Below are 18868 nucleotides of genomic sequence, written 5' to 3'. Positions count from 1 at the left end.
AGTGACAGGATCCGGGTGATGCACTATGACATTATGTGCGGCACAGTGTAGACATACGTGTTTCAGGGGGCCGCCCAGCATCTCTTGGAATGCTGGGCATCTCCCCGAACCCCCCGCCCACCCCCGGAGTGCTGTAAATGCGCTCGGGCCATATGGTCACACCCCCTTCACATGAGCCATCACCCATGTTACCATTACACCAATGTAGTGTGGAAATTGGTGCCTTGTCTATTTACATGTGGTTAGCTATCAGTGAGGTTTACATGCAAATTATTCTGTCTATTCAGTCACTTTTACTTATCAAGTTTTGCTGTAAAGTCAAAACTAGATACATTTAGTGCCTGATCACATGAGGGCGCTACTGTTCCTGCACTAGCACCTGCTTCCAGTCTACCTCTTGTGCACTAGTGTGCGCCGGCACTCCTCTCTGCTCCCCTGCGCACAGTAGCATTCCCGACAGTCCACCATTGGTACACCATCACAGGGCCGTAACTAGGTGTGTAGGGAGTGTGCTCCGCACATAGAGCTGGAGGGTAGGGGAGCTTTTGGCCTCACTTGTCCATTCTAAATGATCTAATTGCTTTCACTTGTAGCATCCCCCCTTTCTGAAGCCCAGCATCTCCTGACCGCCCCTATCTCCTACCCCCACCCCTTCTGTCGCTAATACCTATACAGCATTCACGGACTTGACTTGAGAGCTCCTTGTTGTTAAGTCCCACTGTCCTTTATTACATTTTGGGATGCTGATATGCCCAGGATTCAAACCCGTTGCCTATGACATTGCAGTCAGAATCTCTATTCATTAAGCTATCTGGCCTTTCATAGAAAGCTAGAGAAATCCAAGCTGGATAGTTCTAACAATTTCAAGTATACCTTGTACTTTGTGAAGGGGTGATCAGTGTTGCAGCTGAGCAGGTCAATGTAGTGTGTGCCTGCAAGGGATTAATATGTGGCTGCACACTGCACGGATCTGCTCAATATATATATATATATATATATATATATATAGCATGGGCTTTTCAGGGATCAATTTTGTCATGCCTCTTCCATGCGCCTTATGTCCCTATTGGAAAAATGGGGGGGGAGGGGCACCAATTCTCCTTCTGGCACAGGGCACCAAAATGTCTACTTGCGGCTCTGCACCATCGTGTTCATGGCACTTGCACCATCCTATGGCAAACGCAGTGTCTCCGTCTGTGGCTCTGCGTCTGAGAAAGCAGCCTTCCTGCAGTAACACACCCACGATACACACACACACCATTCCTAAAACACACCGAGATGGCCTTTGTGCTCTCCCTTCAGGCCACCTCCCAGACACCACCCAGGAATGCCATGGAACATCCATTGCTTTGCATCACCATCTCTGATACCAGCGTCTCCGTACGCAGCAGCGCCTATGATGTGTACATCACGCCACTTTTTCAGAATGATCTGAGCATGCACAGTAGCAAATAATCACTCACCTGCCCAAACAGCAGCGTTCTACTCAGCTTCCACCTCTGAGTCAGGACCTGAATCAGTTGTGTGTTATAAGGAACACTTTTCATAGATCAAGACATATTACATTTCCTGTTAGCAAGAAGAAGAAAGAAGACTTCTTTGTGGGCGTACTCTTGGTGTAATTAGTAACAATGTGTAAATGAAGAAATTAAAACTTTTAATAAAGACGCTTAAGAGATAAACCTCCTACAACACATGGACATAACGTACATACAATGATTAGAAAGGGGAATGGCAGTAGGACTAAAAGTTGTCCGAAGTATCAATTCCCTACTTGTAGTGAGAAGCCCCGTATACAGTATTAGTCTTGTGGGCACCAGATATAGACTGTGTATTTGCAACGCTAGAAATTAATAGGTTCGATAGATGGGGGGTGCCTGGAGTCACAGATATCAGATGCAAGAGAAAGTATGAGTCTGCTTTCAATGTTAGACTGGAGTTGTTCCTAGGTTTTCAACCTACTGCATTTATTAACAGACTTACTACATTTCTTAATATACTTTATTATACATTAATGAAATCATGAGTATAAGGGGACACGGGGACCACCTTTATTTCATGTGTCACAGCTGTACGTATGTTTTTCTTCTAAAGGAAACGTCATCACAGAGCTTCTCCTTTGTGCTCTGTACCACAACGTCAGGCGGTGCTCAGGGAATAAGGGGAGTAACTCCCTATTTACTAAATATAGATACGAGTAATAAACTACTTACATAAAACAAATGCACATTATAACACGCACAACAAATTACTGCACACTATATAATGTAACTTTAGCAGCTATAGGCTTGTATATCTTTTCTATGGAATTCCAGTAAATTGAAAGGTTATTAATGTGCATGTAGAAATCCACTTAATGACTTTGTCCTTGTAGGTGACATCTGTAGAATAATACATATTTACAAATTCATTTGTTAGACAGTTTCTGAGTGCAGTAAGACCTTTGTCGGCTCACTAACACCAATAAGCCTGTTAGTATAATGGCATTACTTCAATTCATTTACATAAAACACTTTCCATTGTTTGCGGATTCTGAAATCTTATTTTCTGTGTCTCATCCGATTAAATGCAGTTTGTCGCAGATTTAATGTATGCAAATCTTGCTAACATCTTCTAAAAGCCTGCGTGTAAAGCAAAGCATTGGTGTCCTGCCTAGAATCGTTGTCTTTCTGTGTACTGCATCTTAAAGGGATATGACACCCACCCGTAGTGTGTGTTTCTTCCTGTTGTACCTAAATTACTGAGGTAGCAAAAATGATGATAAAGACAAAAGGGCCCTACACATTGAGCGATCCGCCGCCGAGCTGCCCGACAGCGGATACGGCCGATGGGCGACCCGGCGACGGGGTTACAGTGACGGGGGGAGTGAAGTTTCTTCCCTCGTCACCCGGCTCCATAGAAGTGCAGGCAAATATGGACAAGATCGTCCATATTGCCTGCATGCACAGCCGACGGGGCACCAGCGATGAACGAGCGCGGAGCCGCACATCGTTCATCGCTGGTGCCTCCACACTCAAAGATATGAACGGTATCTCGTTCATTAATGAACAAGATCGTTCATATCTTTGAGTATTATCGCCCAGTGTGTAGGGCCTAAAAGTTTTGGGAATAAAATATAAGGCCATGTACAGTCAGCAGTGCATTTATTGTGTTGTGACATCCTGCTCATGTCTGTGCACATGTCCTAATTTGTGAAGGAAGTACATGAATTTCTATATCAGTGAGACAGTGTCTGCAGAGGATTGGGGGAGGGGCATAGGTTATCATCTTTTGGTGGGAGGAGCTAGGTGGGCCATGGAGTTTGTGGCTAAGTGCAGGATAAATACATGAAAGTACGTTAAATTGAGCTCAAATGAAGCATTAAATAGTTTCTAACAGGAATCAATTCAAATTGTGGCAAATACATGCTAATTCTAGTTGGCTTTCACAGAACAAATGTTTCCTAAAATTGCTCCGCTACCAGTTGTCCAATATGAATAGGGATATCTTGTCTTTTTAATATGGAGCTAGTATCAAGTTTCCTAAGCACACAAATGACCTTAAAAAGCATCTATAAACAATGCTTCATTTACATGTAGAATATACTCATTCATTTATGTATTTATTAACGTTTATATAACACCAGCAAACTCCAATGTGCATTACAATTGGTATTAAATAACACACAAAATATTTTTTTAATGTCATTTATTTAGGGGCACATTTATCAATATGCTCAAATAAAGTGCAACTATAATGCAAAAATATTGATTACAATTCCAACTGCAATATTTGTAAATATTGTAAGGATGTATTTAAATCTGCATGCAGGGACATAGCTTCTATGGTGATGTTTTGCAAAAATTACAGTGAGAATACCCCTACACATGCACCAATTACTGGATGTCATGTCTGGCTGCCCCCTCCCCCTCTCCACTGTGTTCCAGCTTCCCTAGCTCCCCTGCTCCTGAGCTGAGCCCCCTGCTGCTGACCGACTCCGTGCCTCCCCTCCTGCCACTCTCCAAAATAATGAAATGGAACTTACATGCATACTGCACACAGGTGTCAATGATTGGTGGGCTCCGCTGGTCAGATTATCTCTGCAGTCAACTGAGGTGCAGTGAAAATCCCATCAGGAATCTTGGATAACTGTACAGATCAGATGACCAGGTTACAAAGAAGGAGCCCACCGATCCCTTAGTTCAGGTAAGTTTATTTTAATTTTTCTTCTATTGCATCTACTTATTTTCATTTTGATCACTCTGTGGTCTATTTAGACACACAGACTGATCATAAACGCCAGCTCCGAACTCTGCTTTGCCTGTCAGCATGCTGAAGGGCAGAGCACTAGTAAGGGAAATGGAGGGAAGTCTGCATTACACCATCTGAAGATGCCGTTATTATTGCAAGGCTCCCTTCAGTATTTTTTTTTAACATCAGTAACCTTGAACAGATTGCATTAAAAGAATGGGAAATGTGACCTGTTTACTAAAATAATGAGAATTTAAGGGCTTGGAGGCGTTTTTATGAAAACTCCAAAAGACCTTTAATACACTTAGGTAATTCTAAAATGTGTTTTCACATTATTTTATTTAAAAAAAAAAAAGATATGCCCCTAAGGGATTAACACAATGCAACTTTAAGTGCATGTGCAGTGGTTCATGAAGCTGTTGAACCCTTACAAATTTTCTATATTTCTGCTGAAATTTGGACTAAAAGCAGATAAAGAGAACAAACTCAAACAAATGAGACAAAAACATTAGACATAATTTCACAAAAATGTCTCACGGCGCTAATATTAAATTTTATATTTTTCTCTGACGTCCTAGTGGATGCTGAGGACTCCGTAAGGACCATGGGGAATAGACGGGCTCCGCAGGAGACTGGGCACACTATAAGAAAGATTTGGTACTACCTGGTGTGCACTGGCTCCTCCCTCTATGCCCCTCCTCCAGACCTCAGTTAGATTTCTGTGCCCGGCCGAGCTGGATGCACACTAGGGGCTCTCCTGAGCTCCTAGAAAGAAAGTATATGTTAGGTTTTTTATTTTACAGTGAGACCTGCTGGCAACAGGCTCACTGCAACGAGGGACTAAGGGGAGAAGAAGCGAACCTACCTGCTTGCAGCTAGCTTGGGCTTCTTAGGCTACTGGACACCATTAGCTCCAGAGGGATCGACCGCAGGACCCGTCCTTGGTGTTCGTTCCCGGAGCCGCGCCGCCGTCCCCCTTACAGAGCCAGAAGCAAGAAGATGGTCCGGAAAATCGGCGGCAGAAGACTTCAGTCTTCACCAAGGTAGCGCACAGCACTGCAGCTGTGCGCCATTGCTCCTCATACACACTTCACACTCCGGTCACTGAGGGTGCAGGGCGCTGGGGGGGGGCGCCCTGAGCAGCAATAAAATCACCTTGGCTGGCAAAATAACCACAATATATAGCCCCAGAGGCTATATATGTGGTAATTACCCCTGCCAGAATACAGAAAAAAGCGGGAGAAAAGTCAGCCGAAAAAGGGGCGGAGCCATCTCCCTCAGCACACTGGCGCCATTTCTCCCTCACAGTTCCGCTGGAAGGAAGCTCCCTGACTCTCCCCTGCAGTCTACACTACAGAAAAGGGTAAAAAAGAGAGGGGGGGCACAAATAGGGGACATAATTCAGTTAGTCCCTGCATTATATAGCGCTCTGGTGTGGGCTGGCATACTCTCTCTCTGTCTCCCCAAAGGGCTTTTGTGGGGTCCTGTCTCCTTTAAGAGCATTCCCTGTGTGTGTGTGCGGTGTGTCGGTACGCCTGCGGGGCAGACACCTGAGTGGATGGACTTATGGAAGGAATTACGTGCAAGTGTCGACTCCTTACATAAAAAATTTGACGACATGCCAAATGCGGGACAGCCGGCTTCTCAGCTCGTGCCTGCCCAGGCAATTCAAAGGCCATCAGGGGCTCTAAAACGCCCACTACCTCAGATGGCAGACACAGATGTCGACACGGATACTGATACCAGTGTTGACGACGATGAGTCAAATTTAATGTCCACTAGGGCCATTCGTTGCATGATTGAGGCAATGAAAGAGGTTTTACACATTTCTGATATAAACCCAGGTACCTCAAAAAAGGGTATTATGTTTGGGGAGAAAAAGCTACCAATAGTTTTTCCCCCATCTGAAGAATTAAATGAAGTGTGTGAAGAAGCGTGGGCTTTCCCTGATAAAAAATTGGTGATTTCAAAAAAATTACTAATGGCGTTCCCTTTTTCGCCAGAGGATAGGTCACGTTGGGAAACTCCCCCTAGGGTGGATAAAGCGCTCACACGTTTGTCTAAAAAGGTGGCACTACCGTCTCCGGATACGGCCGCCCTAAAGGAACCTGCTGATAGAAAGCAGGAGGCTATCCTAAAGTCTATATATACACACACTGGTGTTATACTGAGACCAGCTATTGCTTCAGCGTGGATGTGCAGTGCTGCTGCTGCTTGGTCAGATTCCCTGTCAGAAAATATTGACACCCTGGACAGGGACACTATATTGCTAACCGTAGAGCATATAAAAGACTCAGTCTTGTACATGAGAGATGCACAGAGGGAGATCTGCCGGCTGGCATCTAGAATAAGTGCATTGTCCATTTCTGCTAGGAGAGGCTTATGGACTCGGCAGTGGACAGGGGATGCAGATTCTAAAAGGCACATGGAAGTTTTGCCTTATAAGGGTGAGGAGTTATTCGGGGATGGTCTCTCAGACCTTGTTTCCACAGCAACAGCTGGGAAGTCAGCATTTTTGCCCCATGTCCCCTCACAGCCTAAGAAAGCGCCGTATTATCAGGTACAGTCCTTTCGACCCCAGAAAAACAGGCGGGGAAAAGGCGGGTCCTTTCTGTCTAGAGGCAGAGGAAGGGGAAAAAAGCTGCACCACGCAGCAGGTTCCCAGGAACAAAAGTCCTCCCCCGCTTCTTCCAAATCCGCCGCATGACGGTGGGGCTCCACAGGCGGAGCCAGGTACGGTGGGGGGCCGCCTCAAAAATTTCAGCGATCAGTGGGTTTGCTCACGGGTGGATCCCTGGATCCTTGAAGTAGTATCTCAGGGGTACAAGCTGGAATTCGAGGCGCCTCCCCCCCGCCGTTTCCTCAAATCGGCCTTACCGACAACTCCCTCGGGCAGGGAGGCTGTACTAGAGGCAATTCACAAGCTGTATTCCCAGCAGGTGATAGTCAAAGTACCCCTACTTCAACAAGGACGGGGTTACTATTCCACACTGTTTGTGGTACCGAAACCGGACGGTTCGGTGAGACCCATTTTAAATTTGAAATCCTTGAACACATACATAAAAACATTCAAGTTCAAGATGGAATCGCTCAGGGCGGTTATTGCAAGCCTGGACGAGGGGGATTACATGGTATCCCTGGACATCAAGGATGCTTACCTGCATGTCCCAATTTACCTTCCTCACCAGGAGTACCTCAGATTTGTGGTACAGGATTGCCATTACCAATTCCAGACACTACCGTTTGGACTGTCCACGGCACCGAGGGTGTTTACCAAGGTAATGGCAGAAATGATGATACTCCTTCAAAAAAAGGGAGTTTTAATTATCCCGTACTTGGACGATCTCCTAATAAAGCCGAGGTCCAGGGAGCAGTTACTGGTCGGAGTAGCACTATCTCGGGAAGTGCTACAACAGCATGGCTGGATTCTAAACATTCCAAAGTCACAACTGGTTCCTTCCACACGCTTACTGTTCCTGGGGATGATTCTGGACACAGAACAGAAAAAAGTGTTTCACCCGCAGGAGAAAGCCAAGGAGCTGTCATCTCTAGTCAGAGACCTCCTAAAACCAAAACGGGTATCGGTGCATCACTGCACACGAGTCCTGGGAAAAAAGGTGGCTTCGTACGAAGCAATTCCATTCGGCAGGTTCCATGCAAGGACCTTCCAGTGGGACCTCTTGGACAAGTGGTCGGGATCGCATCTTCAGATGCATCAACTGATAACCCTGTCTCCAAGGACCAGGGTGTCTCTACTGTGGTGGCTGCAGAGTGCTCATCTTCTGGAGGGCCGCAGATTCGGCATACAGGACTGGGTCCTGGTGACCACGGATGCCAGCCTTCGGGGCTGGGGCGCAGTCACACAGGGAAGAAATTTCCAGGGACTTTGCTCACGTCAGGAGTCGTCCCTACACATAAACATTCTGGAACTGAGGGCCATTTACAGTGCTCTAAGTCTGGCAAGGCCCCTGCTTCAAAACCAGCCGGTTCTGATCCAATCAGACAACATCACGGCAGTCGCCCATGTAAACCGACAGGGCGGCACAAGAAGCAGGGTGGCGATGGCAGAAGCCACAAGGATTCTCCGATGGGCGGAAAATCACGTAATAGCACTGTCAGCAGTGTTCATTCCGGGAGTGGACAACTGGGAAGCAGACTTCCTCAGCAGACACGACCTGCACCCGGGAGAGTGGGGACTTCATCCAGAAGCCTTCCTACTGTTGGTAAACCGTTGGGAAAGGCCACAGGTGGACATGATGGCGTCCCGCCTCAACAAAAAGCTAAAGAGATATTGCGCCAGGTCAAGGGACCCTCAGGCGATAGCTGTGGACGCTCTAGTGACACCGTGGGTGTTCCAGTCGGTTTATGTGTTCCCTCCTCTGCCTCTCATACCAAAGGTACTGAGAATAATAAGAAGGCGAGGAGTAAGAACGATACTCGTGGTTCCGGATTGGCCAAGAAGAGCTTGGTACCCGGAACTTCAAGAAATGTTATCAGAGGACCCATGGCCTCTACCGCTCAGACAGGATCTGCTACAGCAGGGGCCCTGTCTGTTCCAAGACTTACCGCGGCTGCGTTTGACGGCATGGCGGTTGAATTCCGGATCCTAAAGGAAAAGGGCATTCCGGAGGAAGTCATTCCTACGCTGATAAAAGCCAGGAAAGAAGTAACCGCAAACCATTATCACCGCATTTGGCGAAAATATGTTGCGTGGTGTGAGGCCAGGAAGGCCCCTACAGAGGAATTTCAGCTGGGTCGTTTTCTGTACTTCCTACAGTCAGGAGTGACTATGGGCCTAAAACTGGGTCCCATTAAGGTCCAGATTTCGGCTCTGTCAATTTTCTTCCAGAAAGAACTGGCTTCACTGCCTGAAGTTCAGACTTTTGTAAAGGGAGTGCTTCATATTCAGCCCCCTTTTGTGCCTCCTGTGGCACCTTGGGATCTCAATGTGGTGTTGAGTTTCCTAAAATCACATTGGTTTGAACCACTTAAAACCGTGGATCTGAAATATCTCACGTGGAAAGTGGTCATGTTATTGGCCTTGGCTTCGGCCAGGCGTGTGTCAGAATTGGCGGCTTTGTCATGTAAAAGCCCTTATCTGATTTTCCATATGGATAGGGCAGAATTGAGGACTCGTCCCCAGTTTCTCCCTAAGGTGGTATCAGCTTTTCACTTGAACCAACCTATTGTGGTGCCTGCGGCTACTAGGGACTTGGAGGATTCCAAGTTACTGGACGTAGTCAGGGCCTTGAAAATTTATGTTTCCAGGACGGCTGGAGTCAGGAAAACTGACTCGCTTTTTATCCTGTATGCACCCAACAAAATAGGTGCTCCTGCTTCTAAGCAGACTATTGCTCGCTGGATTTGTAGCACAATTCAGCTGGCGCTTTCTGCGGCTGGATTGCCGCATCCTAAATCAGTGAAAGCCCATTCCACGAGGAAGGTGGGCTCATCTTGGGCGGCTGCCCGAGGGGTCTCGGCTTTACAACTTTGCCGAGCTGCAACTTGGTCAGGGGCAAACACGTTTGCTAAATTCTACAAATTTGATACCCTGGCTGAGGAGGACCTGGAGTTCTCTCATTCGGTGCTGCAGAGTCATCCGCACTCTCCCGCCCGTTTGGGAGCTTTGGTATAATCCCCATGGTCCTTACGGAGTCCCCAGCATCCACTAGGACGTCAGAGAAAATAAGAATTTACTCACCGGTAATTCTATTTCTCGTAGTCCGTAGTGGATGCTGGGCGCCCATCCCAAGTGCGGATTGTCTGCAATACTTGTATATAGTTATTGCCTAACTAAAGGGTTATTGTTGAGCCATCTGTTGAGAGGCTCAGTTATATTTCATACTGTTAACTGGGTTTAATATCACAAGTTATACGGTGTGATTGGTGTGGCTGGTATGAGTCTTATCCGGGATTCAAAATCCTTCCTTATTGTGTCAGCTCTTCCGGGCACAGTATCCTAACTGAGGTCTGGAGGAGAGGCATAGAGGGAGGACCCAGTGCACACCAGGTAGTACCAAATCTTTCTTATAGTGTGCCCAGTCTCCTGCGGAGCCCGTCTATTCCCCATGGTCCTTACGGAGTCCCCAGCATCCACTACGGACTACGAGAAATAGAATTACTGGTGAGTAAATTCTTATTATTTTCAAGTAAACCTTAATGGTTAATAGATATGAAAATGTTAATCAGCTCCTGAATGTTAATTATGCTTGTGTAGGCATAAATCGACAGTTTCCCTTTAAAAAAGGAGAACCAGCTGAACAATATAGAGAAAAGAACACTCTGCGCTATTTAAAATCTTTCAAGACTCCAAATAAAGTGAATTCACATTAATACATAAAAAACACCCTTTTATTCCAGATTAAATTAATCACATAAATCTCTAATTTATAGATAGAATTATATATTCTCACCACATAAAATTTAATAAAAAAACTATCATATGAATATACAGATTAACAAATCTAATTAACTCCTATTTTCAGTAGCCGGCTTTCTGTATGCACATAAAATCATATAGAAATATGGATCAGCTCTCATACATAGACAATGTCCACAGTATGTGAAATAGGGGATATATTTGTTATTTGGTATACTAAAAGTATCCTCAGATTGTCCGCTCACTGTTTGTAGAGAGACCAAGTAATCAGATGTAGTAATCACCGCTTGTTGTTACAAAGTCTCAAACGACTCCTTGTATCATTAGACTAACCACTCGTTGTTACAAAGTCTCAAGCGATTCCTTTGTGTAGATAATATTAACACTTCCTGATTGCCTAATCAGGCTGACTATATGGTAAAAACTCTCACCCTCCGTCTTAGTTCATAGACGGATCCAGCTGGAGAAGTACTGCGCTGCCAGTCAGGTGCGGCTGGGAGGCTCCGGACGTCTCCGGCCCCCCGCGTGTATGATGCCGCTGCAGTCCCAAATCAAGCCGCTGATGGAGTATCGCTGGTGTCCGGCGTTGTGCAGTAGCTATTAGGTGATAACCACAGTAAATAGTGCTGTCATCAGATGTCCCTCTTTCCTCTAGGGGACATGCTCAATTTTTTTTATTTTGAAAAATGATCCAGTATCACATATCTGTGAGTGGGAAAAGTATGTGACCCTTTAGGCTTAGAAGATATTTTGAAGGTGAAATTAGAATCAGGTATTTTCAGTCTATGGGATGACAATCAAGTGTGAGAGGACACCTTGTCTTTTTAAAAGAACATGGATCTATCAAAGTCTGATGTTCACAACATGTTTGTGGACGTGTATCATGCCATGAACAAAAGAGATTTCTAAGGACCTCAGAAGAAGAGTGTTAATGCTCATCAGGCTGGAAAAAGTTACAAAACCATCTCTAAAGAGTTTGGACCAATCAACAGTCAGACAGACTGAGTACAAATGGAAAAAAGTCTAAAAGATTATTGCCCTCCCCAGGAGTGGTCAACCAACAAAGATCACACCAAGAGCAAGGGGATCCAGGGAGCCAGAGGAGATCCATTCTTCATTTGTGCCAAACAGATCTCCTAATCTAAAAGACGTTGCCACCACAGTGCAGCGTGTTTCATGTTATGCGACCTGGCCAGGTAACGTACTCCTGGCTCCGGTCGCATCACATGCGACGAAGCCAGTTAAGTGGTTAAGTAAGAGATATGTTTGGAGAAACCCAAACACTACTTTCTAACATTAGAACTCCTGCTAAACAGGGGGTTTCTGCTACTGTACCAGGATGGCTTGCCATCATTGATGGAACTATGAGTTTTGGATTCTACATTCAACTTCTGCAGGAGAATATTAGGGCATCTATCCATGAAATGAGCTGAACAGAAGGTGGGCCCTGCAGCAAGACAACAACCATAATTCACAAGTCAGTGTACAAAAAATGGCTGAAGCAGAAATTTTCCCTCTATGGAATGACTAAGGCAAACTCTTAAGTGAGAAATAAGCATTGAAGGTAATTTATTTACATATGGGCTGATTCTGAGTCAGACGGATCTCTGTCCAATTGTCAAAATTTTGCATACAGCACATGAATTTACATATTTTTGCATATCTCTGTCCTGTTCTGAGCTTTTCTTAAAATTGGACGAGTGCAGGGAACCGCCCTGTCTTGTGAGAAAATGTTGAAATGATTTTGAGTTTCGTGTGCAGGAAAGGGAAACTTGTTTCTGATCTATTGTACATAGCACGGGGTTGCTGTGCGCCAATACTAATGATGATGTTTGTGGTGGATGGGTAAAATGAATGAGTGGCGTGGGTTTTACCTAGCAGATGGACAAATCCCTGCATTAGTCCTATGGATGCACACATTGGCATAAGGTGGTAACTCAGGTTTCCGCAGCTGTCCGCATTTGCAGCCACTTTGCTTGAGACTCAGAATCAGACCCATAGAGTTTATGTGCAGTAATTTGTAGCAACCAGTCAGAAATAAGCATTGATTGGTCCTTGGAGGAACAAATGCAAAATGATTGCTATGTGTTCTCGTGTTTGTAAATCGTAGTATATCCCATATAAAATGGGTCTTGTTAGAAGCTATGTAATTCACAGAGACATAAGGTGTCCATCCATAAGGTGTCCCAATGATCAGAGTAAAATGAGCCTATAAAGCCTAATTTGTGTCAGAGAAACACTGGGGATGATTTCAAATGTACAGTCCAAATCCAACAGTGCATGATGTAGCAGGGTGTCAGTGCCTGCTTTCACCGCTGCTATGTAGTGATCGTTCCAATGATATAATCCAGAACATGTTCCAAAAGATCCCATAACGTCTACCCCACAAAAGGTCAAGCAAAACCTTTCCAAAGCTTGTGTAGGATGCAAAGTCTCATGTTGAAGGGAAGGAGGTCAGGGATCCAGCACATCTATAAATGGTCATGGTGAAGCTAAAGGTACATTTTATTAGTTGTTATCGATTACAGACAGTAACTTCTGGGATATATTGTTATAGTCAATAAATATATACTGAGATCTCTGCTAATACAATATTTTGTGTAGTAAACTGTCTCCATTGGGATGTTATTACTCTTATATTATGGAAATATAAAATGTAGTGAGTCAATGATTATTGCGCTTGTTGCTTTGAGTAACACTTTGTTGTAATGTGTAAGTCCTGTGACAAATGTAGATGTTACAGTACATGTTGCTGCAAAAGACTTCTGTAAGGTAATATAATACTGTGGGGCTTGCTGATTCCTTACATGATGATGGAAAGTGGTGTGCAGGACGGGTGTGATACTAAATGCCGGTGGTCAGGATGTCGGCGGTAACATGGTTGACCGTGGCATCCCGACTTTTAGAATGCCGACAGGGGCGGGGTAATTAATTTACCCGTTCCCTGCCCCCTACCCTAACCTGTCTAGGGTGGTGGATAGGACACAGAGTGGGTGGCTGTAGGAAGAGAATACCGGTCCATCTGCTTCCATGCACCCTCCCATAGTGGCTGCCGTGCTGCTGATCAATGCTGATTGGTCCGCACAGCAGGACCTCCCACCCAGCAACTGCAGACATTAGCAGCCACTGGAGAAATGTAAATGAACACCCCCCCCCCCTTCCCCCTCAGCCCCTATTGTGTACCTAATGCAAAAAAAGGAAGAGTAGGTACAGGTAAGTCACAAGCGCTGTAAAGTAAATGCTTCCCTTCTATGTGGTGGAAGTAGTGTGGATGAAGTATCAAGATTTCTCCCATGTAGTAATTCCTATCCTTGAATGGATTCAGCAAAGCTCAGTAGAAACATGAAACAGAAATAAAGCACATCATAGTGTAGTATGTCCATGACATATGTTAATTAATGCAAGTCCCATAAGTGGGACTCATGGGACTTGCATTAATTACCATATGTCATGGACATACTACACTATGATGTGCTTTATTTCTGTTTCATGTTTCTACTGAGCTTAGCTGAATCCATTCAAGGATAGGAATTACTACATGGGAGAAATCTTGATACTTCATCCACACTACTTCCACCACATAAAAGGGAAGTATTAGCTTTACAGCGCTTGTGACTTACCTGTACCTACTCTTCCTTTTTTTGCATTTTGTTGTTATTTGTGAAGTAAGGTGAAACTTCTTAGAGTGGTATCTAGTCCAGCAGCAGCAGCTGAGTGTGATTTACTCTATCGTCTGTACTTGTCTATTGTGTACCTGGTGACTGCTTAGACGTGCAACCGCTGGCAAAATCAAAGTTGCTTGTCGCGATATTCCTGATGTTCCTGTGGTGACTGTCCGATGTTCTGTTGTTTCAAAAATCTATTTTTTATTTTTTTTTATAAAATCATCTTGGATACGTTTAAATAGTTTAAATACATGTTCTTCACTTAATTCACATAAAAAAACACTTACAGTTTGTGAGCATTTTTTAGAAAAAAAATATTGCCAGTTAAGTGGTTAAATCAAATGTCCAGTGATCTGAGCTGTCCCCAATTTTGGCAGTGTGACCAGCATTTGTGCATTGACTGCACATACTCACTGCACATTTCAGACAAATGTTAACAACACATAAAACTTTATTATCCAGAAACAAACAAAAAAAACACAGCGGGAGAGACTGCAGTAGCACCAGTCTGAACTGGTGAATTCACAAAAGGTAACAATTGGAACAGTCATTGCAAATGACCATTCATACACTAGCTTACACATCGCCGCACTTGTAGATAGGAGCGACAATAATGATGGGGGCCCATAGTAGGTTAGTAGATGGGGAAAAGTTGTATCTACAGCACTTACTGTGCGCTGATACCATTAAACCCTATAGCCATACTTGCCTACTTGACCCTCTCCATGAGGGAGAAAATGCTCTGTTCCTGGACTTTCCTGGTAATGTATGATTGCCATCACCTGTGGTGAACTAGTTCATTGATAAGAAAGGTGTTTCACCACAGGTGATGGCAATCATACATTACCAGGAAAGTCCAGGAACAGAGCATTTTCTCCCTCATGGAGAGGGTCAGGTAGGCAAGTATGCCTATAGCGCTGCTTCATACATCTTCCCGTGTTCCATGAATCCTAACAACACCATGTCCTTTCTGTGTAAGATTAGTTATGTACACCATAAAGTATTACTATATTAGATCATGGACAGAACAGTTTTTATAAGAGTAGTAGTTACTGCTTGTGTCATACTCTCCATGTCCATGGATGGATGAAAGATAACTCTTCCAAAATAATATTCTTTAAAAAAATAAAAGGTAAAACTTGATGTGCAGGGCTTGCAGATAGTAGTGTCAGTCCATCCTCCAAAGATACCATGTAATAAGAAGTCCCAGCTCACTAGCTGTTCGCACTGGAACATTCAAATGTCACATCTTCTGACTGAAGAGAGCCTGAATGTGATGGGAGGTGGCACCCAGCAATTAGGATCTACACAAGATTCTATTATGTGGACAAAGTTTCATAAGAGCCTTCACAGAACTAAGCACATTGTACTGTATGTGGGTATTGGGAATGCCTTTGTCACTCCTCTTCCAGTAATCGTCTTTTTCCTGTAATGTCCCATTGACGTATTTGTAGTGTGTCTGAAGTCATCATCTTCCATGGCTGATTTGGCAGGTACCTTACCCAGGTGGCCTTGTCTGTGACATAGTTTCCCCCTGAGCTGTCTAGGATTGCACAGTGGCACCATGGTTGAACACAAAGTTAACCAGTAGGACTATTTCTATAACATGTCTTCAGTCGTACTCTTCTGTGTGACTTTTTATCCTCACCTGATATGACTGGTGGAAGATAACATGGATCTACCAAGGAGACTTCCTGATAAATCTGCCTGGTCTGCACCTACCAAACACACCACAGAGCAGTAGCATGCAATGAAGTAAAAGTATCATAAATGACCAGCAGTTCTGGACTGGGGTATAGAGGGAATACATACGGGTGACCGGCAGATGGGATGCTGGCTGTCACTATACCAATAGCGGAATTGAGGCAGGTTATATTCCCAATCGGGTGGTGGCGTGGACCCACCACCCAAGTGGTGATATCGGGCTGCGGTTAGGATTCTGACTGCCGGCATCTCCCCCAATATAGAGATTCCAGCGTCGGTATCCCGAACGCTTGAATCCCGACAGGCGGTGTTTAACCTCATCCCATTGCTGCCATGCTGCAGATACAGGCTCAGCATGAGACGTACGTGTATATTCACAATGGTGCACTATAGCTTTAGTGGGTGCAAGGGGTGCCATTGCTATTAAGGCCCAGAGACTTTGGGGGCCCCCGACCCAGGTTATATCGTTGCATAGCAATTTATCAGATTTGCCTGCTGAGCAACTGGGTCCGACTAGTTACCCAGCCTGAATGGGGTGACATTTCATGTTCAGTAAGAGGCATGTGTAGGGGATGTTATAATGGTAAGGGGGTACTGTAATGTGACATAATCTGACCTGCTCATTTTAATGTGGTATTATATGAACTGAAGGACACTATAAGGTTACATAATATAAATTGGACACTGTAATGTGGTACAATATAATCTGGGGGCACTGTAATGTAGAACATTATAAAGTGAAGGCACTATAGCATGGCATAATATGAACTGGGGGCACTGTAATATGGCATAAATTAAACAGGGGGCACTAAACGTGTACTGGCAGCCCTACAATGTGACATAATTTGAACTAGGGCACTACTATGGACCATAAAATAAACTGGGGCACTACTATGAGGCATAACATTAACCAAGTCACTACTATGGTTCAGGAACATTTTTAGACCATAGAACCACTGTAGCGTTGCTTCCAGTGATGCAGTTTAGGCACATGCTAAGGTTCCTCTGATCAGAACTGTAACCTCCCTAACTGGTTATTTGTGATATCAGTCCGGAGCAGAAGGAACATAATGCCTGTCACTGTACCATCCATGAGGTATTTGCAGAGGAGTGGGGAGTGGGGACAGAACTGTATGACTCATCAGATTTCATTCCACTTAGTGGGACTTGCCTCTGATACAACAATATTTTCTTTGTAAGTTTTAATTAATTCTCCAGCTCAGCGGTTTTAAATACAATACGACAGTTTAAAGATTAAAGTGAATAAAGCAATGCATGTTACCGACATTATTTCCTGTATTAAGTGACATTTAAACTTACAGAGGAGCTGGCGACATCAGTCTTAGTTTATGACACACTAGTGAAGTGTTTTGACAAGGATAATATACATACATTACCTATACCATAGTATTTATAAAGATGCAGATTAAAACTACTACTATCCAGGGCAGCACATCAGCCACTGTTTCTAAAATATGAGGCTGAATAACACAATTCTCATGATCAAGGACTGTGTGACCAGTGCCACCACGTGCGGCCAAGGGAGCGACACAGCTGTCCATCCCTGGTCCCTGGCAGCTCCTGCTCTTTCCAGCCAAGAAGAAGAGTGACTGAGGCATTACATATAGAATATGGGGGTAGATGTATTAAGCCTGGAGAAGTGATAAAGTAGTGATAAGTGGAAGGTGATAACCAGCCAATCAGCTCCTGTCATTTTTCAAACCAGTAATGATTGGCTGGTGAGTTATCATTATCACCTTCACCTTATCACTTCTCCAGGCTTAATACATATGCTCCCATGATGAAACTGTGTGGGAACCTATGGGTGGGGCAGGGCACTGCATGGCTGATCCTGCAGCAAAACTATGTACTGTAGGTACCGCACTGCTCCTAATTATTTATTACAATGTACCCCGAAGTTCACTGAAATAGATTTCTCTTCAATCGTTTCTTACATTATCTCTCATCAATGTAAAGATCACACCATTAAATTTAGGTGGATAATACGACTGTGTATCTTGCAGTTTTGTCATTGGGATGCGGGCAACCCTTGTGATAATCAGACACTGCATTCTTATATAGTGGATCATGGTTACAGCTCTTACAGGAAGGAAATCCATTGGACTTATTGAATGTGACCAAACATTGTTTATGTGCAGTTCTTCCTCAAGCTTGCTGGATCCTGTGTATATGAGACATATCCATTGCTGCTCATAGTAATTGTATTTAATTTTATTATCATGCGATGTAAAAACATTACATGTCTATTTATAGCCTGATTGAATAATCCAACAGAAATTAGTAGCCAGGGGACCCAAAACAGTTTCATTGAAATATTGCACAGAAGACAAGAATTTCATGAACACACAATTGTGCAGGGCAGGACTGGCCATCTGGCAGTTCTGGCAAATGCCAGAAGGGACAATGGCATGATGGGCCGGTCCAGCAGACAGCCGGGAGCTGATGTAAAGGAAACATTTTTTTTACGTCTTATAGCAGGTGTCCGACCGAGCTCCCGCACACTGAGCCCTGCGGTTCTGAGCAGCCAGCAGCAGCAGAACGGAAATGGCAGCCGGCGGCAGGTACAGTATGACTAGAGGGGAGAGTTGAGAAGACAGAGCCGACGGAGGTGTCAGCCGCTGGGGCCGTGCATGCTGGGTCCCCAGGGAACAGAGGTGGTCATTCCAAGTTGATCGCTCGCTAGCAGTTTTTAGCAGCCGTGCAAACGCTATGCCGCCGCCCACTGGGAGTGTATTGTAGCTTAGCAGAAGTGCGAACGAATGGATCGCAGAACGGCTACAAAGTTTTTTTGTGCAGTTTCTGAGTAGCTCAAAACCTACTCAGCGCTTGCGATCACTTCAGACTGTTCAGTTCCTGTTTTGACGTCCCA

The sequence above is a fragment of the Pseudophryne corroboree genome, chromosome 5 (assembly GCF_028390025.1).
Source record: "Pseudophryne corroboree isolate aPseCor3 chromosome 5, aPseCor3.hap2, whole genome shotgun sequence".
Lineage (NCBI taxonomy): Eukaryota > Metazoa > Chordata > Amphibia > Anura > Myobatrachidae > Pseudophryne > Pseudophryne corroboree.
The sequence above is the reverse complement of the archived record's forward strand: the minus strand, read 5'-3'. Positions refer to the sequence as shown.